The 27,455-nt window shown below is 41.2% G+C and overlaps 1 long non-coding RNA gene across 2 annotated transcripts in view; it reads left to right on the top strand.

The window, feature by feature from the left end:
• Positions 1 to 276: 276 nt before the first annotated feature.
• LOC139756005 (uncharacterized) overlaps positions 277 to 27,455 on the top strand; it is a 205,027-nt gene continuing 177,848 nt past the window's right edge. Inside the window, exons 1-4 of one of the 2 annotated variants that reach the window (XR_011714240.1) lie at positions 277 to 2,644; positions 18,619 to 18,713; positions 19,014 to 19,493; positions 22,397 to 25,150. This is a non-coding gene — a long non-coding RNA (uncharacterized lncRNA). The other variant, XR_011714241.1, reaches the window with a different exon arrangement.

Genomic DNA, 27,455 nt, shown 5'->3' with positions numbered 1-27,455 from the left:
CTAGTTACGTATAACATTATAGAGCCAGTTATTTATAGCATTATGGAGCCGGTTACGAATAGCATTATAGTGCTAGTTACGTATAGCATTATAGAGCCAGAGACGTATAGCATTATAGAGCCAGTAATATACAGCATGAAGGTAATCGTTGGTGTGATGTGAATACATTATCAAATTACCAAAACAGACTGAAAAATTTACGTCTAAAATTTAAGAAAAAGTCCCAGCTTATTGACCGGATACTTGACGTCAACCTAACTTTAACAGGTTGGTGTAATTTCAGCACAGACGATCGTCAGGCTAAAATATATTTAGATCAGATAAACAAACAATCTTAGAGTATGTGAACTTGGTCTAGATAAAGAATGGAATCTAGAATTAATCGCAGCTTTGATTACAGAAGAATACCGGAATATAAGATCATCTCCTAAAAGGAAATTACAGTATTGCACTACAGAGTAACATAAGATTCTTAATTTCTCGTATATAAGCAATAATGAGACAAGAGCGAATCCTGCTGTAGGCCAACACACATGCGAGATACGTTAGTGGTATTGTGACTATAATGGTACAACCATGACAGCAGGAGTGTGGTACTGGCCTGGGGTCCATCTCTTCATCTGTAGACCAGATCTCTGCTTTCCCCCGTAACGGCAGCCATTTCCCAAAATATTCGCTAACGAATTATATTACGGTTAAGCTCACCGTGCAATTCTTGCCCCGCTGAAGGTAATATCTGCTGCGTTGCATTATAAATCGACGAAAACGACGATGGCTCAGTGGTAAAATGCTCGCTCTTCATGCCGAAGGTTGTGGGATCGAATCCCAGCCAATGCAGGGTTCATCCCTTATCAGATGCCGAATTTGATGACCATGAATATTCAGAAGATACGGATACGGATTCGAAACCTGTGTAACTGAATCAGACGTGGAGTCGTATATGGCTGTTGCGAGCATTGCGATCGTCAACGAGTTCTTGTAGAAAATGGAATGCGGATGTTCTAGCCAGCGTCCGCATGAAACACAGTGACGACAGAGAAGTATTATGTGCATTTTTTTTTTCCTCATATATAAGGTTTAGATCTATGTCAGATGTTGTCAGTAATCTTACACTGTTGCATATTTCATTTCAGTTTTATGATATATTCCTTTTTCTAACATGAATGTTAAGTACTCACTTTTATGATATATTCCTTTTTCTAACATGAATGATAAGTACTCACTTTTATGATATATTCCTTTTTCTAACATGAATGATAAGTACTCACTTTTATTCAGACAAAACTCAAAATTTTCACTATCACAAATAGCAGACGATAGCAAGATGAATTGTATGGTAACTCAGGAAAGTTTCTTGATCCCACCAATAGTACCACATACCTTTCCCATCTTGGTAAGGTCATCGCCGAATGAGGGAACAGAACGATACACAGCGACATCCAGGAAAATATATCAAAACGCTTCGTTCTGTATATCAACATGTAAAGCGTGGAAAGCATAGCGTTACTGTGTTTTTGACAGTGCCACATGGAATGTATTACAAAAATCAAATGAACTAGATATTATCATTGTCAACCATAGCACCACATGTATATGGCAGGAATCTGGATGAGCGTGGGTCTGAAAGTACGAGACGCGCTCACTCATCCAAGCTGAGGCGATCGAACCTGGGTCAGCTTTCAGGACACACAAGCCCCACAGCCGAGGGCGTGATGCAGCGCTCGTGACCAACCAAGATGTTGATGCTTCTCCTGCAGGAGAATGATGTGGACTTGTTGCGAGCGCTGATGGTACTCATCCCACTAGAGCTACACATATTGTCCGTCGAGACTATGTTGCAGATGGAGTCCACATGAAAACACCGTGTCGCTGGTGGCTATGGTCTGAGGTGGCCCATACATCAAGTCACAGGTGAGTAACCTTTCATCCTCTCACGGTTGTTTATGTTCAACACTCCTGTTGGTCGAGCAAGATCGCCAACACTAACTGTCTCTCTCTACGAAGACCACACTAACTGTCTCTCTCTAACGAAGGCCACACTAACTGTCTCTCTCTAACGAAGGCCACTCTATGTTTCTCTAGCGAAGGCCACACTAACTGTCTCTCTCTAACGAATGCCAGACTATATATTTCTCTCTAACGAAGGCCACACTATGTTTCTCTAACGAATGCCACACTGTCTCTCTCTCTGACGAAGGCCTTACTAACTCTCTCTAACGAAGGCCACACTAACTAACTCTAACGAAGGCCACACTAACTGTCTCTCTCTCTAACGAAAGCCACACTAACTGTCTCTCTCACGAGGGTCACACTAACTATTCCTCTCAAACGAAGGCCACACTAATTGTTTCTCTCTAACGAAGGCCACACTATCTCTCTCTCTCTCTCTCTCTCTCTCTCTCTCTCTCTCTCTCTCTCTCTCTCTCTCTCTCTCTCTCTCTCTCTCTCTCTCTCTCTCTCTAACGAAGGCCACACTCATCTAATGCACTGATAAGTCTTCATACACAGCTGGGCCCAGATGATGATTGCTACTCCCAGGCTAACACCTCCAGGTGAGAGGCGATGGACGGGACACATCTGGATGGGACATGTGCTCAACAGTTCTACCAGGCTCTCGTGGAGACTTCCTCCGGTGCAGCAGCAGGTAAGAGGTGATGTGTCGTCATGTGTGGTTGTGATGGCGAGTGTGCCACAGTCTGACGTGTGAAAAGTAGAACTAATGTTGGTTGGGAGACGCATAATCATGTGTACAGAGTTGATTACCTCGCCCATGCAAACAAGCGCCTCGTGTGATATAACATCGTTGCTTCCTTGAAGGCGAAATCAACACAGACGTGTGGCACATCTTGTGTCGTCTCTTCATTTCACGTGTGTCGGTCGAGTGGAAATTACACGTAAAGTTTCGATCCCACGATTGTTCGTGATCGACTTAACCTTCGTAAAAGTAATACTGGATTACAACTGTTGTGAAAAACGGCGACCATTTTTTTTCATAGGGGAAATCTGCTGTGGTCATGAGAGGTAAAACTTCTAACGCGCGTTCCACCTGTGTGCAAAATTTGTTGCTTGCATTACCAAAGTCTCAGAACTGGACTGTTAGAGTGCTAGACGTTTCAAAATGATGGGGGGAAAAAATTGTAGAATAAATTCAGGAACAAATTGGCAACTCCACCCACGGTGGGAACTGCCTATTATCAAACAACCAGTTAACGTCAACCCAGTCTCACTTTACTCTTGCCTTACACTAGTTCCTCCAGCTGGCCGGCCTGCTATGTTGGTCTCGCCTACGATTTGCTCTGCTCTTCGATTTCTGCTCCAGTCAGTATTACGTGTACATTAAGCATCCACTAGTGTATATATCATGCATGCAAATGTCTACTCCTCCTCTAGTCTTTATGTTTGATATGCTACACTGTCTAGATATGAAGGACTTCCTAGTAAATATTGCACGTACACTACGCACTCGTTATGGAGAGGTTGTTACGTTTGAACAAGGAACACTGTGGAAATTGTTCTAAAATCACTTACAGAAGTGGTTCTCTGCTCTTGATGCTGCAACGTAAGCATGTCGGTAGTTAAGGAGGTAATTATCACTCGTTATCACCTAGGTCGCATGTTTGTTCATATACCCTAGCCTGAGCCAGGTAACCATTTCATCGACCAACTCCTAAGGATGGATGAATAACTTGAGTTGATGAGTTGACTGTGGATTGAATGCTGGAACCACGATTCGAACCTCAGTGCTCGACCTGGCGCGGCCCGTGAATGCTTGACCATCAGGGACGATAACCGTTACACCACTGAGGTCCGTTCATATCATGGCAGTTATCAACAAGGTAAGTTTCCAATGAACATTAATTTTTTTCTTCTTTTTTGGCAATTCGGTACTTTTTATTCGCCTAATTTGCTTCTGTTTAGAAATGTTGAGTGTCGGACGTGGTTGGTGGTGTGGTGTGGTGGTCAGGCCTGTGTGTGGCTGGTCAGTGTGGCAGGAGGACGTTTGTGGCATGCCACCTCACTCTCCTTACCTCCCTCCCTCCCTATTCCTCCTCCTCCTCCTCCTCCTCCTCCTCGTCCCTCCTATATACACAACTAATAGTTTTCCGTGAAGTGGTTGGTGCTGGTGGTAGTTTGAAGAGCTGAAAATTGGTTCATCTAAAGATTTAACTGTGAGCATAGGTGTACAAGTATTATTCATATAAATAGATGATCAATTTCTAAAGCCAGTTAACCTACCTTGATGGTGTTAAACGTACTGAATATAAAGTAAAGAAAGCCAAAATTTGCCATGCACGTAGACCATTTCTACGTTGACAATAAAATGTCATACAGTAGAAAACAGCAAACTGGTGGTCCAATTGTTAGCCTGGCAGAAGAGATAGACATTCTAAGAGATACTTCATAAGTCCATATCCTTACTACTGTAATAGTTTTTAATGCGTTTGATATTGGTTGAACATGCTGATCACCAAACGTTTCTAGTGTGATAAATGATAATAAAGGTGTCTGTAGTTTATCTTAATTGTCTCGGAGGCAAGCGCGCGTCCCTAATCATAAACATGTTTAGTCGGTTATCTTTTCTATGAAATGGCGCACCTGTCTGTCTGTCTGTCCGTCCCCGGGCTGTAGACGGGGCAAGGAAGTTGCCAGACGCACGATGACTAACCCCACCCCACCCCACCCCACTCCACCTCCAACCCCCGTCGAAGGGATGGAAGTTGTGGTGCCACAGTGAAATATTTTTTGGAATAATATTATATTCTTGAACGGGAAGGCTGTGCCGACAATGTGGGAGGTGGGGTGAGTTATGACACCACCGAACAGCGCCATCGGCTGTTGAGAATTCGGTGAGCAGAGAGGGAGGGTTTGGCAACCATGGAGGAAAGGAAGGCGTGGTGGTGAGGTAGGGTGTGGTGGCCTGGGTGAGAGAATAAAGACGTAAGGTAAGGTATGGAAGGCCTGGGCAGGATTGACCAGATGAGCCGATGCTTCTAGCTCCTCGTGAATAACCTGTGTACTCATCCATACAATGATATTCCAGGATTGTCAACTGGGGAATGATTGAAGGAGAGCGTGTGCCGTGCGTGTCAACATGACTGTCAGTGCGCATTATTACATAATGTTCATGACTGAGGAGTGGAAGTCATGGTACAGGTGTCAAAACTTCTCGCTTCGGAAGCCGAGCGTAAAATACATGCCGGTTGTTCCTATATAATGCCGGTTCTTATACAGTGCCGGTTGTTCTAGATATGGTCCCGACTGTTCTAGGTAAGGTCCCGGCTTTTCTAGGTACGATCCCGGCTTTTTTAGGTTCGGTGCCGGTTGTTCTAGGTTGGGTGCCGGTTGTTCTAGGTTGGGTGCCGGTTGTTCTAGGTTCGGTGCCGGTTGTTCTAAGTTCGATGGCGGTTGTTCTAGGTTCGGTGCCGGTTGTTCGAGGTTGGGTGCCGGTTGTTCTAGGTTGGGTGCCGGCTGTTCTAGGTTCGGTGACGGTAGTTCTAGTTACGGTGTAGATTGTACTAGAGACGGTGCTGGTTGCTCTAGGCACGAAACCGTCACGTGACGTTTTCCTTATAGTCACACGTTATGGATGCTCTGGCGTGTGTATGACTGCGACTTGGTGTTGGAGAGGGCGTTCCCCACCTCCACCAACATAACCAGTGATGGCGACGCCTCCACCAGCTCACGCCTCCACCAGCTGGCCTCCATGTTTTTAAATGACAGGATCAAAGTCTTGCGCTTAGCCTTTTTCCCCCTGATCGATTTTTGTATGTCGTTAGCTTGGGATTACAGTGTTAGCTTGGGATTACAGTGTTAGCTTGGGATTACAGTGTTAGCTTGGGATTACAGTGTCAGTTTGGGATTACAGTGTCAGCTTGGGATTACAGTGTCAGCTTGGGATTACAGTGTCAGCTTGGGATTACAGTGTCAGCTTGGGATTACAGTGTTAGCTTGGGATTACAGTGTCAGTTTGGGATTACAGTGTCAGTTTGGGATTACAGTGTCAGTTTGGGATTACAGTGTCAGCTTAGGATTACAGTGTCAGCTTGGGATTACAGTGTCAGCTTGGGATTACAGTGTCAGCTTGGGATTACAGTGTTAGCTTGGGATTACAGTGTCAGTTTGGGATTACAGTGTCAGTTTGGGATTACAGTGTCAGCTTAGGATTACAGTGTCAGCTTGGGATTACAGTGTCAGCTTGGGATTACAGTGTCAGCTTGGGATTACAGTGTCAGCTTAGGATTACAGTGTCAGCTTGGGATTACAGTGTCAGCTTAGGATTACAGTGTCAGCTTGGGATTACAGTGTCAGCTTGGGATTACAGTGTTAGCTTGGGATTACAGTGTCAGTTTGGGATTACAGTGTCAGTTTGGGATTACAGTGTCAGCTTAGGATTACAGTGTCAGCTTGGGATTACAGTGTCAGCTTGGGATTACAGTGTCAGCTTGGGATTACAGTGTCAGCTTAGGATTACAGTGTCAGCTTGGGATTACAGTGTCAGCTTAGGATTACAGTGTCAGCTTGGGATTACAGTGTCAGCTTGGGATTACAGTGTTAGCTTGGGATTACAGTGTCAGTTTGGGATTACAGTGTCAGTTTGGGATTACAGTGTCAGCTTGGGATTACAGTGTCAGCTTGGGATTACAGTGTCAGCTTGGGATTACAGTGTCAGCTTAGGATTACAGTGTCAGCTTGGGATTACAGTGTCAGCTTAGGATTACAGTGTCAGCTTGGGATTACAGTGTCAGCTTGGGATTACAGTGTTAGCTTGGGATTAGTGTCAGCTTGGGATTAGTGTCAGCTTGGGATTACAGTGTCAGCCTGGGATTACAGTGTCAAATGTTTTTAACTGTATTTTAGTATGTTTTCCTGGCGCTGCCTCGCTGGAGCAGGGGGTAGCAATGCTGTTTCCTGTGGGGCGGGGTAGCGCCAGGAATGGATGAAGGCAAGCAAGTATGAATATGTACATGTGTATATATGTATGTGTATGTATATGTTGATATGTATATGTATGGCGCTACCCCGCTGACGCGGGAAACAGCTCTAAAAACAATTTATATATATATATGTGTATATATATATATATATATATATATATATATATATATATATATATATATATATATATGTATATATATATATATGTATATGTATATATGTGTACGTGTAGGAAGAGAGGAAAGTGATTGGTTCTCAGTGAATGTAGGTTTGCGGCAGGGGTGTGTGATGTCTCCATGGTTGTTTAATTTGTTTATGGATGGGGTTGTTAGGGAGGTAAATGCAAGAGTTTTGGAAAGAGGGGCAAGTATGAAGTCTGTTGGGGATGAGAGAGCTTGGGAAGTGAGTCAGTTGTTGTTCGCTGATGATACAGCGCTGGTGGCTGATTCATGTGAGAAACTGCAGAAGCTGGTGACTGAGTTTGGTAAAGTGTGTGAAAGAAGAAAGTTAAGAGTAAATGTGAATAAGAGCAAGGTTATTAGGTACAGTAGGGTTGAGGGTCAAGTCAATTGGGAGGTAAGTTTGAATGGAGAAAAACTGAAGTAAAGTGTTTTAGATATCTGGGAGTGGATCTGGCAGCGGATGGAACCATGGAAGCGGAAGTGGATCATAGGGTGGGGGAGGGGGCGAAAATCCTGGGAGCCTTGAAGAATGTGTGGAAGTCGAGAACATTATCTCGGAAAGCAAAAATGGGTATGTTTGAAGGAATAGTGGTTCCAACAATTTTGTATGGTTGCGAGGCGTGGGCTATGGATAGAGTTGTGCGCAGGAGGGTGGATGTGCTGGAAATGAGATGTTTGAGGACAATGTGTGGTGTCAGGTGGTTTGATCGAGTAAGTAACGTAAGGGTAAGAGAGATGTGTGGAAATAAAAAGAGTGTGGTTGAGAGAGCAGAAGAGGGTGTTTTGAAATGGTTTGGGCACATGGAGAGAATGAGTGAGGAAAGATTGACCAAGAGGATATATGTGTCGGAGGTGGAGGGGACGAGGAGAAGTGAGAGACCAAATTGGAGGTGGAAAGATGGAGTGAAAAAGATTTTGTGTGATCGGGGCCTGAACATGCAGGAGGGTGAAAGGAGGGCAAGGAATAGAGTGAATTGGATCGATGTGGTATACCGGGGTTGACGTGCTGTCAGTGGATTGAATCAGGGCATGTGAAGCGTCTGGGGTAAACCATGGAAAGCTGTGTAGGTATGTATATTTGCGTGTGTGGACGTGTATGTATATCCATGTGTATGGGGGTGGGTTGGGCCATTTCTTTCGTCTGTTTCCTTGCGCTACCTCGCAAACGCGGGAGACATCGACAAAGCAAAAAAAAAGAAAAAAAAATATATATATATATATATATATATTTATATATATATATATATATATATATATATATATATATATATATATATATATATATATATATGCTATGAATTTGTTTAAATTAATTCTGAATTTATTTTATTTTCTTCAACATTAAGATCCGCCTCCATCCTTTAGGTACAGAAGACAGTATGAAAGGTCACACGACCGCTTTGATGCAGTTTTCGATCTGGGCGTTTTTTCCTTATGTCCTTTGATTCCCTGTGATTTCATTCATATTCTAAAGACTACATGAACTCTGTTGTATCTTTTGATTGACAACGAATCGGATTTTTTTTTCTTTTTTCATGTTGAAAGCACCAGTCACGGACGAAAGTCCTAATCAAGGCCATGTCTTAATTGAAATGTAGAGAAAATAATGAAAAGAAAAGACAAGGAAAAGTATTTACGAATTTTGGAGCAAGTGAAAAAAACCTGTCTTTTAAAATGAGCGAAGTCATAGTTACTGGGAAAGATATGAGAAGGCAGAATGTTCCAAAGCTTCAACGTGTAGGGAAAGAAGCAGGTATCAAAAAGGCCCAACCTTGAGTTGCTGATAGCCACACAATAATCATATGACGTTACCGAGCATTGCGTGGTCTAGATAGTGGTGGGGGCACACAAGTCGCCAGCTCTCGGGGGCACAAAAACAAAGCAAGACTAACAGAAGAGGGAGAAGTGAACCAACATTGTGGTGTAAGGTTTTTCTTGTACTTAAATGTAACGGCTCTAGAATTTTTTTTAACTGTTTTTTGACCGACAAAAGAAAGTATCATCGCTCGATGTCCCGTTCATGTGTCGTTTGTCGTGTGTATTGTTACGCAGATATTGGTCGTACGTCCGCCTACGAGGTACTAGATTTGAACGTATCTGGCATCTTCGTCTACTCACCGGCTAGGCTGATAGGCAGTAATCGCCAATCATACGTTTATATTTTCAAGATAATGTGTTTACAACATTTTTACAAGTTATATTTGATGTTATGTAATTAGCAGCAGAGAAATACATGTGTACATGGATGAAATTTAAGAACATAAGGAATTTGTTGAAACCCATCTTTCTGATGTAGTTTTAGAGACGATGTTGAACCCGATTTCTGTAAAATCTACACAAGACCTGCTGTTACCAGCATCTGTCATGTCAGTGGTGATGCAAGGTATGATGGTGGCCAGCCAGCCTCACGAGGCCCAGCGCTAGAGGTGTGACAGTTGAAGGCTGGATGAAGCGAGTTGCAGATGGTCTTTTCCTTGAGTCATGTTTACACGGCGGGAACTTGACACTTAACTCTCAGGCCTCAGCCCGGTGTGTTCCTCCTAAACTTCACTGTCCTTTTCCCTCTCTAAGGAGTTGTTGTGAGTGAAGTTGTCAGGGTATACGCTGGTGATGCAGCAGTACCTGAGCTGTTTAAGGTGGACTGGTTGGAAGTATCCTTTCGCTGGTCGAAGACAATCGTTATCTGCCGAAGTAATTAAGCATCGTGACAAACATCGCTACTCTAGCTGTTATTCTTCTCGTATATCCCGTCATGATTGTTCCTCTTCTCTTACCATAGTATGTTTGTTGGAGTTCATATGAATCCCTTGGAGGATTATACATTATCTACACCACCATGCACTTCACTGCAGTTACTCCTCCTAGTTACTGTTGTCTGGATGCGCCAGTTTTTCATTCATTCCTGAACCTAAAGACGTCTCTTATAAGGAGGCCAGGATTATACGGGATCATATATCCCTGGACTCTTATGAAGGGGCCAGGGATATATGCGATCATATATCCCTCTGGACAGAACATATAAGATCCTATCTCTTTAGTAAGTCGTGAGATTTCGCAATATCAGGTTTGTTTTGATATCTCGGTCGATCAGCTTTCCTCACACCACATGTTTCCCACATTTCATTTCTAACACATCCACTGTCTTCCGTACTATCTATCTAAGGCCCTCACCTCGCATCCACTCAACACCGTTCGACTTGCTATACCATCAAACGTACTCATGCTTGCTCTTACAGACGCTGACCTCTCCACATATTCTTCAGTTGGCTCAGAACCTTAGCCTCCTCACTCACCCTATGACTCACGTCAGCTTCCATGGTTCTAATCACTTCTATGTCCACTCACAGATATCTAAAACATTACACTTCTCCCCGGTTCTCGGTATTCAGATATATACTCCAACTGACCTGTGTCTCTATACTGCTAACCCTAGTAGCCGTGTTTTTCGTCAGTTTGCTCTCATTTTCTTCCATTCACATACTCTTCCGTCACATACTCTTTCCATTTATATAAACAGTCTTTGCAATGGCAACAACGATTCCATGGGGATAGAACGCTCATAATAATCCTAGAGCACGTGCGTCCACCAATGGTAAACTAACGAAGAGCAATGACGATGGAAGGAAAAAAGAAAGGAAGAAAGGACTAGGTGAGACAGAAATAGATGGAGAAGAGCCGTTCCAATCAGATTCGATAACTTTTATATTTTTACCTGAGAGACCCATCTTATACGTTTTCTTCAATATCTTAGCGATTAGAGAAAATTAAGATTTATAGGGTAGACTATTACAATGAAGTATGAACCGCTTAGGGGTTGATGGTTATATATAGCAGGTATTCACTGGATCAGGCTTTTGATCCATTCCTTCTATTGCCATCTGTTACATACTGTGGTAAGCTACTCTGTCCAGAAAGAATTTTCTGGTTTGAAAAATTATTTGCATTTTTGTAGTCTGGGCATTGTATAATTTCACTGATTTCCTGTATAGAACGTGAATCTCCTGCCTGAATAATCCCATACTGTCAGTTTTCTCCATATTCATTTGTCTTATTTCGTATATTTCTATTAGATTCATTTTTGATTTTCTTTTCGCCAAGGACTGTGGCCCCAAGATATTCAACTTCTCATAACTTTTTGTCGTAGGAAGACGAAAACAAATCTGGTAGCTCCCAATCCACATCCAGGCCCCACAAAACGATCCATGGTTTACCCTGGACGTTTCACATGCCCTGGTTTAGTCCATTGACAGCACGTCAACATCTCCCTTGTAGCGCGGTGACGAAAATGAGGACGGATCAAGTTGTCAATCAATATCTTGAATTCTATTCTATCTTTTCGACGGAAAGTTTTCCATACAGTTGTCACAATATTGTTCGCTTAACAGAGAGGTTTGGTATTCCGCTCTGTTGATGCCATGTCGTCATTCGTCAACACTTCAATGCCCATTCTCTCTTCACGCTCCGTCTATCACCATGTACACGTATTTCTCACGTTCCATAGCACATCCTTTGGCATACGCCCCACAAGGCATTTCAAAAACCAGTCTTTCCTAACAGCCACTTAACTAGCCTCTGATTCTTGTGGTAAAGTATTATATATGCTCCTCTCAATGATATTCAAGAGTTCCACGTCTTCTTCAACCATCCTCACGCATGAGATTACAGTTTCAGCCATGTTATTTACTTATCTTAGGAGCAATATATTTCCCAGAATATATCCCTGTGGTCGTCAACCCAACCCCGACCTGGGTGATCTCTCTCCAGCCAAACTCTTACTTTCCTGTTAAATTTCCTACGTAGTCTAGTACTTGGCCATGATCACCATATGCTTTTCATCTTATGGAATGTCTTTGAGCGGGACCAGTGTCAAATGCCTTTTATAATCTGGAAATACTGTGTCAGTGTGTATATCTGTCAGATCTTTTCTTTCTTCATGGGACTCCGGCAGCGCCTAGAAAGCCAGCCATTTCCACTGGGCAAGATCATACATGATGAAGTGTAGTGATGTGCGTGGGCGTCTGTGTAGGTAGTGTGGGAGGCAACTGAATTGTAAGAGTTCGGTCGGTGTCTTCATTGTGGTAGTCGCATCGTGGGTATGAAGGGTCACTGGATGTGATGAATGGGTGATTGTACTATTGTTGTGACGGATGATGGTCAGAGCGTACATGAGAAAGTGTGACTCGTGTATGTGTGGGGGACTGTGGTTTCAGATGGGTGTACATCTGTCAGGGTGGTTGTGTAGTGCTGGTCGGGGTCACGTCTGTGACTCTTTTTCTTTTTTTTCTTTTTTTTGTCAGTGTTGCGTTCATTTGAGGTTGGGAGATCTGTGAGTAGAGTTGTTGTGAGGAACTGAGTGCCGAACATATTGAGGTGGGGTCTCTGTTGGCAGGATCTTTGTGTCATTGTGCAGGTGTTGAGTGCTTGTGGTTGCTAGGCAGCCGGTGATTGTTTTGGGTCCGCTATATTGTGTGTTTGCAGCTTTGATAAATTTGCTTTCGAGAGTGTGGAAGACCAGGCAGGTAAGGCATAGCTTAGAGTAGAGCAGATGAATTGTTCCCGTAGGATGCTGAGGGACTTTTTTTTCTCATCCAAATCCAGTGCCAGTTAGTGTTCCGAGGTCATTTAGTTTGTGTCTTTTTGTGCGTATGTTTAGCGAGTGAATCTTATGTGTCATGTGTGTTTCGTGTGTGATTTCTAGAATTTTGGGTCTGTCTGGAGTTGATGGCAAAGGCGAGCTTCCCATATGATTCCCGATCAGAGAATCTGAGTCTATTATATCCGACCAGACGACTTAAGCTTACTTAGCTTAGGAAATGTAAGTTTAAGAGGGTATTAACAATGATCAAAGTCTTCGATGTTCGTGATATAAGCAGCTGTTCAAGGCAAGAACAGTCTTGATTTCCACCATTGTAGATAAACGCTTTATCTCATGTGAGACAAAAAAAAAAGTGGTTCTCCATAAATAGGATTATCATATAGAACAGTTTATCAGATAGAGCAGCTGAAATCAGCGCCATAGATAACGTTTAAAGATCCACGATTGACATGACTTCTTTCCTGCGGTTATAAAAAGGAATGCAGTTTACAGATGACCTCCTTAAATCATTTGTTTTCTCTCCTACTCTCTCCGGATGAAGCCCTTCTCTGATCTCATTTGCTACAACAAGCATTCTCGAAAAGAACCAATGATGTGTTGTCCGCATTCCTTTGTATTCTCTTCTGTTACTAAGCTTCCTAGCTATTTTGTCATTCACAGTAAGAAGCAAACAGCAGTGCATTTATGTGAGGCTCATTGGATGCTTGGGTTTTATGCCTATGAACTGCCAGGGTTCATTACAATCAGTCAGCGCGAAGCCACATCCACCAATCGAGAAGTTTTTAACACATTAAGGTATGAATAATTCTAAGACCATATACTACGGATATGGTCTGTGTTCTTACACTTTGAATAGTGAGTGTTATTCTTTTTTTTTATGGAAAACTCCCAATGATTATGTTCGATATGTAAACCTTGATAACCTAGTTGTCTGTTTTTGGCTCAGAGTAATGGAAATGGTTATGAAAATAACAGGTTTTAAATAGTAGGTCTTATCTGAGGTGAAAATGTTATTCTAAATCCTACAGGCAGCTTCGTAGTTATATATTCAGTGCACTTTCGAAGAAGAAACTAATATCATTGTCACCCACTAAAATTTAGAGAAAATGGTACCCTATATTTTAATAGAAAATGGTAAGAATCTAGTTTTTTTTTCTAGGGTAAGTTTCGTTCTGGATCTTGTTGAACCAATCTGTTTCACAGAATTTGCATTCAGGCTCTTACAACAACACAGAAGTTTGATCTTTGGGTTTACTGTAAATCTTAGGAACTTTCAATACATACATGAAGTATAGAGCAGATGAATAAAACACTTGAAGTTAGCAGCATTTTAGACAAGAAAAAGGTAATTGAATGTTCCTCATTGTTAGAGTTCGTTGGAATTTTAGTGAACGCCTCTTCCCTGCTGTACGAATTGTTCCTGTTTACTTGGAAAAACCTAACCACAAAAACATAAACCACAAGTAGAATAGGGAGAAGAGAAAGAGTAGTATAGTGCTGTTCAGAGAAGGTTTGGATCTTGATAACGATTTCTATTTATTCCTACTGTTTGTGATTGTTTTTATAGATATACCATAAACATTTGCAGTAAGATTTAGTTTGTTATCAGGTCATGAATTTGCCTTCCCTTTCTTCCATTTCGTACTTGATGGTAAATATTGAAGGATGTTTTGTGTTCTGTATGTTGATATGTATAGAAACAGTGGTAACTGTGAGTGCATTATATGAATTTCCCATAAACCATTAGTATCATCCAGTATCTGTCTGCAGATATTTGATATCGTGGTTCCATAATGAGTTTCCACAACAAGAAAAACCAAAATTGCTTATTCCCCGCCTGACGAAGGTTCATCATAAGCCAACATGGTAACCGTTCATCATCTCGACGTTGGTCGATCCCAGCGTGAGTGCGCATCAGACCAACAGATGGCGTTAAGAACATTATTTGTCAACTTGTTTTGTTACTCGTTGATCCTATATGGTAATTTCTTTGTTTTGAAATCAGATCCTGGGAAAGTGATCGTTGTACGTAATACATAGTGCATCAGTGTCTTATTATAGAAATGAACAATTGATGCTGATGTCTCATAATTCCTTGGCGTAAGAAACGCCTTTGCGTAACGCTTTCGTTTGGTAACCGTTAGTTATGCTATTTGCTAAACCACGTCACCAGACCTGCTGTACGACAACTTTCAGTTTAGATGGAGATCGTTTCCTGGTTTCCTACGCCGAACTCAACGATCTTTTGAGTCCTCTATTCCTGAAGATAGAATGAAGCTTAGTTCCCATAGCAGCTGTTTTGAGTAACCCAAAGTTTGAGTAACCCAAGGTTTGAGTAACCCAAATACATAATGCTAATGTACTGATTGAAGAGAATGATTTTAACATTGAGAATAATGAAAATTAGCGTTACTTCTTTCGTCATTGCTTGATGTTATTCCAGAATCATGATACGGGTAGTTATATAGAGCATTTATATAGCTTGTTTCTAAGTAATGCGATAAATTTTGAGATGTATCAAATGCTGAGAACACGCAGCCATAAACGCTATTTGACCTATGCAGTTAGAGAAACATGAGTTTAGATTTTAGTGATATAACCGAATCTAGAATTTAATGATCTAATTGTAAGCTGGAGGAAGTTGGCTTATTTGATGTTGTCAGGTTCACACTGCTCATGTTATGCACGACTCAGTTGACGATCGAGTGTCGGGACATTCTGACGTGTGATAATGGAAGTGTACTGATGGATTTCGCAGTTGAAAAGAGAAGAATATTGACCAGTGACTGTGGTGCGTGAGCGGTCATTATATAGTGACGGTGATGAATAGTGTGTTATAGGATCCTGGGTTGAGGATTCCTTTGTATCAAATCGGCTCGAGAAAGTCCACCAGCTGTGGGATCGTAGCCTCCTCAGGTTTTAAGGTTTACGAAGACTCATGGACCATCATAGGTCCCAGGACACAGAGTGACGGACCAGAGACCATTCAACTGGTCAGATTTACCCAGGACTGGAAGTGGCGCTTTACAGAACAATCAAAGACATAAGAGGGTAGGAAGTTCCAAAGCTTCGACTTGTAGGGAAAGAAGCAGTTATCAAAACGACCCACCCTTGGGTTGCCGATAGCCATACAATAATCATTGCGTGGTCTAGCTAGTGGTGGGGGCACACAAGCAGCCAACTCTCGGGAGCAAAAACCAAAGTAACACCTATAGAAGAGGGGAAAATGAACCAACATTGCGGCGTAGGGCAAGAGGATCAAGTATAGGGGTAATGTTATCCCTTATTCCCTGGATATCTGCCGGTTTGGCAAGTCACAGCAGCGGATCGTATTTTAAGTATAAAGTATTTGTCATCCTTTCCAGATACAGTGATTTTATCTAAAACTTTTACTTGGTAATTCATCCGTTGGCGGACGTGAGTTTTCTGTGATAATGACTTGTGTTCTACTCTTATGGAATCGTTTTGGTACTGTAGAGAGTTAAGAGTGTGGGATAATCTTTCTCACTCAAACCCGATCTTCCTCTGTCACGTAACTCCATAGTGGTTGGGTTATGAGGGAGCGGGGGAATTTGGGGTTAGATAACATATAAGTAACGTACGCTACCAATAGGTATAAACACGTAAAAGATAATCTGCATAAAGATAATGGTAGAGAAAGAGTTTAAATGCCTCTAGAGATAAAATGATCTGACCCTGTGTGGGACAGAGGAGCTTGTGAGCAAGACTATGATCCTTATATGTTTATAGACATGTGAACTCACCCAGTATATTGGCAATATGTAAAACGCGGATTCAGTGGGTTTACGAGGCCTAGCGGGATTCCGTGAAGTGCATCGGTAATAAAGAAAATTAGGCATTTATAGATCCTACAGTCAAGTTCTCTTGTTGTTTTACAGCCTCGTTCGGTTTGTTGAACGACATACGAACTGAATGAAGGTAAATAGAAAACGAACAAGCGCTAAGTGAAAATGTCTGTCGTCGGCCGCCCGCGGGACGGTCACGTTTTCTATTGTTCTCCACAATACGAGGGGGGGATGTATTAATGTCCCAAGGGTTCGTGTTGTAGCTCATGGATTTGAATGAACTTGTACCACTGGATTCTTTACACTCTCAACTGATGATATAGAGGGCTTTTGCCCCGTAATTCCTCCCTTATTTCAAAGTCCTGCCCACTTTACGAGAACTTTGAATCATGTGAGCAGAAGATGCTACAGGGAAATCTCACAATCTATGTTAACTATACAGAGTGGAAGGAATCCACTGATACCACTTTCTTGGAGATATATATCCTACAACATGTGCGTCTGTTGGCTGATGAATTACCTTATCATTATTATTATCAGTAGTAATAGTAGTGGTAGTAGTAGTAGTGGTAGTAGTAATAGCAGTAGTAGTAATAGTGGTAGTAGTATTAGTAGCAGTAGTAGTAGTAGTAGTAGTAGTAGTAGTATTAGTATCATTAGTATTATTATAATCAAATGATGACTTATACAATACCGGTTCAAGTTAGCTCTCAGTCACCAGGGAAAACGTCAAACTCTGCCTCGCAAATTTTAAGTAAGAAAAAAATCTATTTTACTTTCAAATGACGACCCGGGGTAACTGATGCATTAGATGTATATACTTCAACATCACGTCATGTATGGAAGATGTGTATATGATTCTTTTTTTTTTCTTTTTTTTAACTCCGAAGCTTCACATTGGTCGTGCTGTATTGCTCATAACTGATTCAGTTCAGGCTTCTGGAACAGACATGGTGATGTTACAGTAACGTTGCTTGTGTTACAGCCACATGACACACATACCTTGATAATGTGTCATCACCTCAGGGTTACCACAGGGAGAATATCACAGTCACATTGTGATCACTGAATACTCGTATTGACCCGAAGGTCATGATCACCATAAGGTCATTGATGACCTTAGGATGGGATGCACCAGCTCACTGTATACTGCCACACCTCGACAACAGACGTCATATTCATATGAATACATATGAATTCAAAGAGCAACAGGCTCGTGGGTCGATGTAGTAGGAACAGAAAGACATGGGAATTTTTCAAAGAGAAAGACCTGTCGACATTTCGTATAGCTAAGAAGGCCCAAATATAACCAGTCTTGGATTTAAAGCAAAATATTTGTCATGTTTATGCTCAGACGTATCTATGGTGCTGGTTTCAACTACTCTGATTGATCAATCACGTTGATAAATACTGTTGAAGAAAAGGTAATTCGCTTCAGTCGGAGTAAAACGTTTGGCAACGAGTTGACTTCAATCACTCGTAATGTTATCAGAGGAAAATATTCTAAAGTAACTTGTTACATCGAGATGATCGAAGTCTTTAACGATTTTGAATGATTGTATCAGATCACCTCTCAACCTGCTCTTTTCTAATTAAAAGAGATTTGATTTGTTTAGTTGGCTAAGATTTGTTTCTGAGGCCATGAATCATCATGGTAGCTCGCCTTTGTACCCCTTCCATGCTGTATAAATGTATGTCTTTCCTCAACTCGGGTGACCATGACTGAGCACAGTGCTCTGGTGAGTTGCAGAGAGTGAGGATAATTTCCCCAGACTTTCAGAAGACTTACCCATGAATCCATGAATTTGGGTCGCCCTTTATTATTGTTTTTGTGCAGTGCTGACTTGGATTTAGGTCACCAGAGATTATTACGTGCATTTACTCTTTGTAGTTCAATAGAATTCATATCGTAGTTTGCCTTTCATTATTGCTACCGATATGCAAAACTCTGCACTTACCAATATTAAAAATTTATTTCCAACCTTTGAGTCAAACGAATTTGGATGTTTTTGTACGTGTGTTTTTGTTTCCACCTTTCTCCTGACTCAATGTTTTATGTTTTTCTAAATGCATTTGTTAATTACGTTTCATTTCACAGTGCTCAGGAGGGCTTCAAGTCGATTCGTAAAAGAAAAACAGAAAAAAATCCTGCGATCGGTCTTCTGAACTCAGTTAATGTGCTGAGGGAGCAAGGTAAGGTCTCACCTGAACCTTGGCAATGTGGTTGGTGGTTATTGAGTCATATGAACGAAGTCCTAGAGCAGTTCAGGTCGCTATACTGTCTTATTTTGACTGATATGGATTTAATGTAGCTTGCAAAACACTCCTGCAGGTCAGCAGTTATTTCTACTCACTGGGAAGGTTCGTTCCAGGATGATCTTACCAAGCCTTTCAGTATGGGTACCGTGCCACGATAGACGTATCTCGAGGCTGTGTGTGGGAGTAAGTAAGCAGCAGCCGCAGCGGAGACTGATCCTTCTTCTCCACCGTCAGGTTGAGTGACCATTTTAAGAGGTGAGGTGCAGAGCCTCACACAGGCATGCCCGTCGTCTTCATCTATAACAAAAAGTCGGTTCAGGCTGTAGATGATGATGATGATGAGGAGAAGCAACTGGTCGGTGTCTCCATCATACAAGGTCGGCGGGAGGAGTTCTTCTTCAGGAACCCTTTCTGCCGTAAGCGACGTTGCCTTCCTGGTGTGCGAAGTGAACGAGACAACTCACTTGGTGAAGGTCGATCGTGATGGTAGCAACAACACTTGCATTCCTTGTGATTTCCTCGTGTAGTAACCAATGGCAAACTTGTGGAAAGACTGGAATTCCCTCGTAAATATCACCAACTTGTTCATCCGTCAAGAAGCACAACTAAACACATTATGATTTCCAGAGAGCTGGCTAGGAGTGACACTGGGAACCAGTTGAATTCAGGCGACTATGAGAACGGTTTTGCACATCGGCAATACAAACGAAGGAGGTAAACTGCAGTATGACTTGTGTTAAACCACAAATTAGGGATAAGACTTGAGTGTGATAATCTCCAGTGACGTGTAGCTTAGGATGAGCAGTGCAGAGAAACTTGCAACAGCTGGAGAAAGTTTAGCATTCATAAGCAGTGCAGTCGAATTTAACTTAGCTTAAGAAACGAACTCTTATTATCTACATTACAACTGGTGCCTTCCTGCCTCCAATACTGTATTCACTTTTGGGAAGAAGACGTACAGCACAACAATAAACCATCAAGATGTTTCCAGGGGCGAGAATAGGTTATCTGAGAGCCGGCTGGGCGACTTAAACTAATTTAACTCAGAAAAGAGATCGTTAAGAGGTGATTTCATCACACAGGTTTTCGAACGTATCAAACGATTCGATGGCGTCATCTGAGAGAATTTAAAGCTAGGTTTGTTTGCCTTCACTCATCGTGATGGATGCCCACATCATGCCATGAACAAGGCAAAGTCATTTTTCCTCAACAGGATTGTTAACAAACGCAATCAAACACCAGCGAACCACTGGGTCCTAACGAGGCTGTTTGTGGAGGTGGATGAGAACAGAAACTCATGCATTACTATGGTAGTGGTAAACATACAGTTTATTCCAAAGAGGAAGACTGAAAGGAAGTGTGAGTAACGTCAGTGGAATGCTTTGCCGGCTGGAGTAGCTGAATGCAGCAACATAGATACGTTTAAGATTAAGACTTGATAAATACTTCGCACAGCCGGCATTATTTGCTCTTCCTTCGTAATAAATAAAGTTCACATGTATTGCTCTGAACGTCGTCTGTTTGCTGTTGGCTTCTTACCACACTGATCTCTGGTTATGGTCGTCCAGGTCAACAGACAGCTTCCACAAGACCCTCTGGTCAATTGCTTCTTGTTTTCTTATATATTCCTTGGTATCGTCAGGTCTGATCCACTATAACTTGATACTCATTGTATGGTCATCACCACCATAGATTACTAGCCACTGTAACTTCATAATCATTAAGGGACAACATAGACCTGCGTAAGTTAACAAAATATTGAAGTTCATAAACACTTTAAAGCCATGATCAGTTCAAGTTCATAACCGCTTTAAGTTCAAAACCATCATGAATTTTGTTTATAACTTATGTAAGTTACTTATATAACTTGTGTAAGTTCATAATCAACTAAGCATTGTAAGTCCATAGCCACTGGAGGTTCATGAACTATGTAAGTTTATAACTGTAAGTCCAAAACCGCTGTAAGCTCTTAACAACTCTAAGTTCATAACCAGAATATGTTCCTAACAACTTTAAGTCCACCGTAAGTTCCACAGCAACTAAGTCCACAGCCACCATAAGATCATAACCCACCATACGTATTGATCACAGGTGACGCACGATTAACGTTGCGATGGAGCATGATGAAGCCTATCTCTAACGTCCATTTAATCATCCCCGTAACACTATGACGACACTGTGTTCTTCAGGGCAGACTTGGTCCAAACTGGATCCGGCGTGACGCTCCTTAATTGATTTTACTGAGATGTGTCAGTGTTGAGAACCTTCTGTGATATCCTTCCACTAATAATTGACCACCTCGTCCTCCACAGCCACAACCCACAGATGATTTTTCACAAGTTCTGATACTTTCTCGTTTGATTTCGTTTGACGTTAAAACGAAGGACCATCGATAGGTCGTAACTGGAACCATATCGGAAACTCACAAATCATAGGAGAATTTGAGTACGAAGTGCTCGAGGTATAACTATCATCAAGTTATTTTTTGTAACTTTAGAGCCTTATTACAGAATGAAGTTACGCTATGACTTAACCCAGTGTTAGACAGAGAAGCACTGTTTGTTTGTTTGTTTGTTTGTTTGTTGAGTTTTACGGCCAGCGACCTATTAGAAAGGTCATTAGACCTGCATCCCTATTTGGTTTAGACTTTAACAGTCTTGTCTCTATAAGATGAATACGTCGTAGCCATATATATATATATATATATATATATATATATATATATATATATATATATATATATATATTTATATTTATTATACTTTGTCGCTGTCTCCCGCGTTTGCGAGGTAGCGCAAGGAAACAGACGAAAGAAATGGCCCAACCCCCCCCCATACACATGTATATACATACGTCCACACACGCAAATATACATACCTACACAGCTATCCATGGTTTACCCCAGACGCTTCACATGCCTTGATTCAATCCACTGACAGCACGTCAACCCCGGTATACCACATCACTCCAATTCACTCTATTCCTTGCCCTCCTTTCACCCTCCTGCATGTTCAGGCCCCGATCACACAAAATCTTTTTCACTCCATCTTTCCACCTCCAATATATATATATATATATATATATATATATATATATATATATATATATATATATATATTTTTCCATACTATCGCCATTTCCCGCGATAGCGAGGTAGCGTTAAGAACAGAGGACTGGGCCTTTGAGGGAATATCCTCACCTGGCCCCCTTCTCTGTTCCTTCTTTTGGAAAATTAAAAAAAAAAAAACGAGAGGGGAGGATTTCCAGCCCCCCGCTCCCTTCCCTTTTGGTCGCCTTCTACGACACGCAGGGAATACGTAGGAAGTATTCTTTCTCCCCTATCCCCAGGGATATATATATATATATATATATATATATATATATATATATATATATATATATATATATATATATATATCAATTATGAATTATGTATGAATAAGGAATACAGAAAATGTTTAGTGCTGTACCAACGTAACAGCAGAACCGCCCACTCGGTACTACATCCACTACTGCTGTAGTTATAGTAGGAGCTACGAAGCAGATAGGACACGTAGAGATAGGCCTTCACCATGAAGATGCACGTATGGAAATAATGATTTGAATATAATCAACAGATCACCAACCCAGCCCGGTACCTTCCCACTCTACCCGGGGCTGGGGATGTGTTGTGCCCCGCCACACTCCCAGCCCTCAGGTGGGAGGGAGGTAGACAACCACCGCACCAGCACGGGTCACCCACCACACCCCCAGCCCCAAGTGTGAGGGAGTCTACCACCGCACCAGCACGGGTCACCCACCCACCACACCCCAGCCCCAAGTGTGAGGGAGTCTACCACCGCACCAGCACGGGTCACCCACCCACCACACCCCCAGCCCCAAGTGTGAGGGAGTCTACCATCGCAGCAGCAAGGGTCACCCACCCACCACACCCCCAGCCCCAAGTGTGAGGGAGTCTACCATCGCAGCAGCACGGGTCACCCACCCACCACAACCCCATCCCCAAGTGTGAGGGAGTCTACCACCGCACCAGCACGGGTCACCCACCCACCACACCCCCAGCCCCAAGTGTGAGGGAGTCTACCATCGCAGCAGCACGGAGCCTAGGTATCACCTCTAAACACTTGAATTAGTTTCCCTGAGGCAAGATCATCATTTGATTAATAATACTCGGGTTGTCCACGAGTATATTTTCTATTGTTAATGGTATTTGTTTTGTTTGGAAGTGTTCTGTTTGTTTCATCCTCTGTTGCATGAATTGTGTGCAGCAGGGCATGATATGTTTTACTGAATTGACTCTATTATCTATATTACATATTGGGGGAAAAATTATTCATTGTAAAGTTTAGGGTGGGTGGTGGATGTACAATTCATTCCAAACATCTATAATAAAAGGATATTCTATGGCAATCTGAACCTCTTATGATTATGTAATATTCCATAGAAAAAATCTACCATCATTATAGATAACTGGAATACACAACATCTCATTAGGATTGTGGAATTTATGTTAAAGGAATATAAAGAATAATATTCACAGATTCTCCAAACATCTCTAGGTTAAATTAGGTGAGGTTAGCTAACCTAACCTAATCACGTCATGGAATTTCTAGTAACTAACTAATGCTACCACAGATAATTCCTCAAAGTCCTTATGAAGTTCTAACTATTCAGTAGACAGAGGAGCTGCTTCAGGCAATCTGGTTCATAAGTAGACAGGGTACTTAGCACTTAGATCACTTCTTATCGACCGTTCTATGTTTTAACATTTTTATTAGATAAATTTTGTTAAATCAATTTACCTAGTCTTTTTATCTGATCATAACGAAAAGTTAAGTGTCTTTATTTTCAAATGTTTTGTTCTTCACAGTTTCATTAAGGATTGTTGTTGAGATATACTCTACCTTTAAATTACATGTTGTAAATTCCTATTTTTTTTTTTCGACCGCTTTGCCTACCTCTGAAGGTTTTAGACTGAGCGAATCTGACTCAGTAATACAGAAATGGGTTGTGGTGGAAGAGGAGTTGGATGCCTTGTGTTCTGATTGGTGGAGGCGTTTCAAATACGTGCACAAACTATACAAAAACGTTGTAACTACGATAATGCAAAATTGATACAGTAAATACAAGTTTAAATAACACAGTCTTCTCTAATATGGGTAACGGTTTAATAACATTTTATTTCTGTTACGAATAACATTTTAGAATACTTTTCTTTAGTTCTTGATGACAAAAACTCTTACTAAAATCACAAAGATGGATAGATTTGGTATGAAAAAGAATTGAGGTTTTTTCACTGGTACATAACGCGATACTGAGCGCAATACCTCCACTGTGTATTTTCAGCCAAATGGCTACCTACATCCAATAAACCGTTATGTATTATTCATTTATAATTTCATTACGCTGTGCGTCCCATGCCGCTTTGATAACTGTTTTTTTCAATGCACGTCGAAGCTTTAGAACCGTCTACCCTCTCATGTCCTTCCCAACAAGTATGACCTGGCTCATGTTAAAAGAGGTTTCTTACTTCCTCCAAAATATGTAAATACTTTCCCTTTCTTTTTCCTTTTCATTAAAATCTCTATATTCTGATTAAGCCTCGACCTTGAGGTAGACTTTTGTCCGTGACTGAAGCCTTCAACATTAGAATACATTAAAATTTTGTTTAACATTATCGTTTTGATTAAAAGAAAATGATTTTTATAAGTGTCATTGTATTCTACCGATAAAAAAAAGAGTATCGCCGAAATCGAATACGGAGTTGGTTTGAAAGAAACAATCATTCTGATGTTACGAGACATTAATCCGGTAGGTTCCAGAACTCGGAAAATATTCACTTTTCTCATCAAATTACTATGAAGATCCCCTCTTCTCTTACTTCACAAGGCAGTGTCAGGATTGTGGTAAAATGCTCATATTCAAAATTTAAGTCACAATGGACCCCGAGAAGTGGCTAATTAACTATAGTGTGATAGAGATGAAGGGAAGAAATTCAAATCCTTAATGGTTTGTCATGTTGTGAAACAGTGGCGGCCACTCAGCGAGCGCTCGTTTTCATTGAAGTTCAGGTGAGCAGCAGAGCGGCGAGTCAGTGCGGCCGCGAACGTTGTTGTGTACGCTTGTAGGTCGGTGCCGTGCTGAAGTTGTTAAAAGGGACTCTCCATTACATGTCATCCGTGACATTAACAGACAGCATTCTATTGTATTGATTATATGAAGCATCGTTTACGATCAAGATTTTTTTTCTGGAAATACAACTAATTCGTGCCATTCACCTCATACCCAAAGAACTAGAAGACGAAAGGAGTGAGGACGTTTCTAAACAGGCAGTTGACAAGCCCCTCACTCAAACTTCTACACTTTGACAGGTGAGAAAAATTTGTGATTTGTGATTGGTAACGAGAAGTATTTTCTCTAATCCCGTGGTGGAGTTTCTTAAATTCATGTAATGAACTGAATTCTATTTCTGTAGGTGAGATTTGTTATAGACTATGATATTTAGGGTGTGTACTATGCTTTTTAGTGTGTTGACATGTATTGTGTGTATGATCATGTCTCTCTGGTCAGTTGACTTTAAAGAAAAAGGTATTAAGTCGTCTGGTAGAACTTGCCCCGCCGCCTGACTTAGCAACAGGTTCTTGACTGCTGGGGAGGGTGGCTGAACTGTCCGAGCACTCACCAGCTCACCTGTTCAGCCAACCGTCGTGTTTTAGCTGTCCAGACCATTCCTTAGTTCAGGTGGTCAGACTACGGATGTGTTCAGATGTTCAGACCACTGCTGTTCTCAGCTGTTCAAAGCATTGGGATGTTTAGCTGTTCTGGCCTTAGGAGTGTTCAGTTGTTCAGGCCTTTATAGTGATCAGATGTTATCATGGTTATTAGAATGCCCATTATTATTATCTTATTCTTATTTATTATTATTGTTACTATTGTTATTGATAATAGTATTTTTTCTATGAATGATGGTATTATTACGTTTATTACTGTTAACATTATATCATTGTTGTTATATAAGTCATTGCTACGATTATCATTACAATTATCAGCCTATAACCCTCGTTGTCAGTGAAGCCCTTGACTACCCTTTTCAAGAAGTCACCATCTACGGGGATATTCCCACAGGATTAGACAACTGCCAGTGTGACAACAGTATACCAGAAATACAGTTATCTGCCCGGAAATTAATGTCCATTTAGCTTGACGTCTGTAGCTTACAGACTCGTAAATATCGGTGCCAGTGACAAGACTAATTCACTTAGAGGATCGCAGATTAATCAACGCTTCTCGGCATGATTTTCGATGAAATCATTCACGTCTGGCATATGTTTGATTTTTTTTTTAATGATTTAATTAACGGATGTGATGAAATTAAGCTGGTTGATGTGATTCATTTAGATTTTCAGACAGGATTGGACAAAGTCCTGCAGTATAGATGGGGTTGAATTTCGTTGGTAAGGGAATAAATGGGTAGGTTGACGGGCCGTAAACAAAAAACGGTCGTTAACAATCGTTTTGTTGGATGCTTTGTCTTTAATAGTCTAACGTAGGGACCAATTCTCTTTCTCATACGTATTGATGATATAGATGATGCGATGCGTTGCATGATTTTCAAATTTGCAGGCAACGAGCTGGGAAATAAATTTTCAATATAAATTGAACCTCCATAGATGCGAGTAATTGACAGACAGACAGACAGACAGGCAGGACTGGTTTTAAATGTTTTGATAACGATAAAGGGAAAATTTTACGCGTCGATGGTAAACTAAAGAATAAATTATGTTGGGTTTTAAAACGTAAATGGTGAAGAAGACTGAATTGCCTTCCAATAACTTAGGCCAGAGTAGTGCGTAGAAGCATTAATGAAGGCAAACAGTTCTTGAATTCATTAGTTAGTGCATTTGAATTCAAGTGTAGGAAATGAATCCTCATTCATCTCGGTTCATTAATGCGTCCTCACCACGAATATTGAGTGCAGTTTTGATCGCTACATTGTACAAGACGGAAAACAGTATGGTTCCTGTGAGAATCGACTACATTATATAGCCTTAATTTGCTTAGAAAAGAGAGGGTAAAGCGATGATTTGAAACAAGAATTAAAAAATATCAAGACTTTAAAAGTTACGATCTGAGCAGTTGTTTACGTTAGAATTCCCTAGCAATAATGGATATCGACTCACGGCCCAACGTTTATTTCGAATGAGACAAAGAACTTTTTCCTCAAGAGAATATCTTGTATAGGGAGAAGTTTACGAAAAGCAGTAGTCTGTAAGCAGCGTCGTAGATACATTTAAGAACAGACCTGACTAGTACTTAGCTTCTGTATGGCTGACTGTTGCACCTTGGATAATCTAGAGAGATTAGTTTTAAGTCATGTTTGTATTTTTATTCTTCAGACACTGATATCTATAATTCTGACCTCTTCTAGTACTGATATTGTTCGTATTCCATTGTATAATCATTACCGCTGACCCTAACCCAATGACAATTTATCACTATTATCAAAACAGTCATCAATTTTCATGTATAACACCATTTTTTCCGGAAAATATCTATCATCATGATTACAGTCACCTTGGTCATTATGAACCTGACAATTGCTCATCTGTTGATGCAGAAGTATTAAGATGACGTGTTTGCACTCGACAAGCCAGAGCGTCACATGATGACTGTGTG

This window comes from Panulirus ornatus, chromosome 20 (assembly GCF_036320965.1).
Source record: "Panulirus ornatus isolate Po-2019 chromosome 20, ASM3632096v1, whole genome shotgun sequence".
In the NCBI taxonomy this organism is placed as follows: Eukaryota; Metazoa; Arthropoda; class Malacostraca; order Decapoda; family Palinuridae; genus Panulirus; species Panulirus ornatus.
Note: the sequence above shows the minus strand (reverse complement) of the source record. Positions and strands in the feature narration are given on the sequence as shown.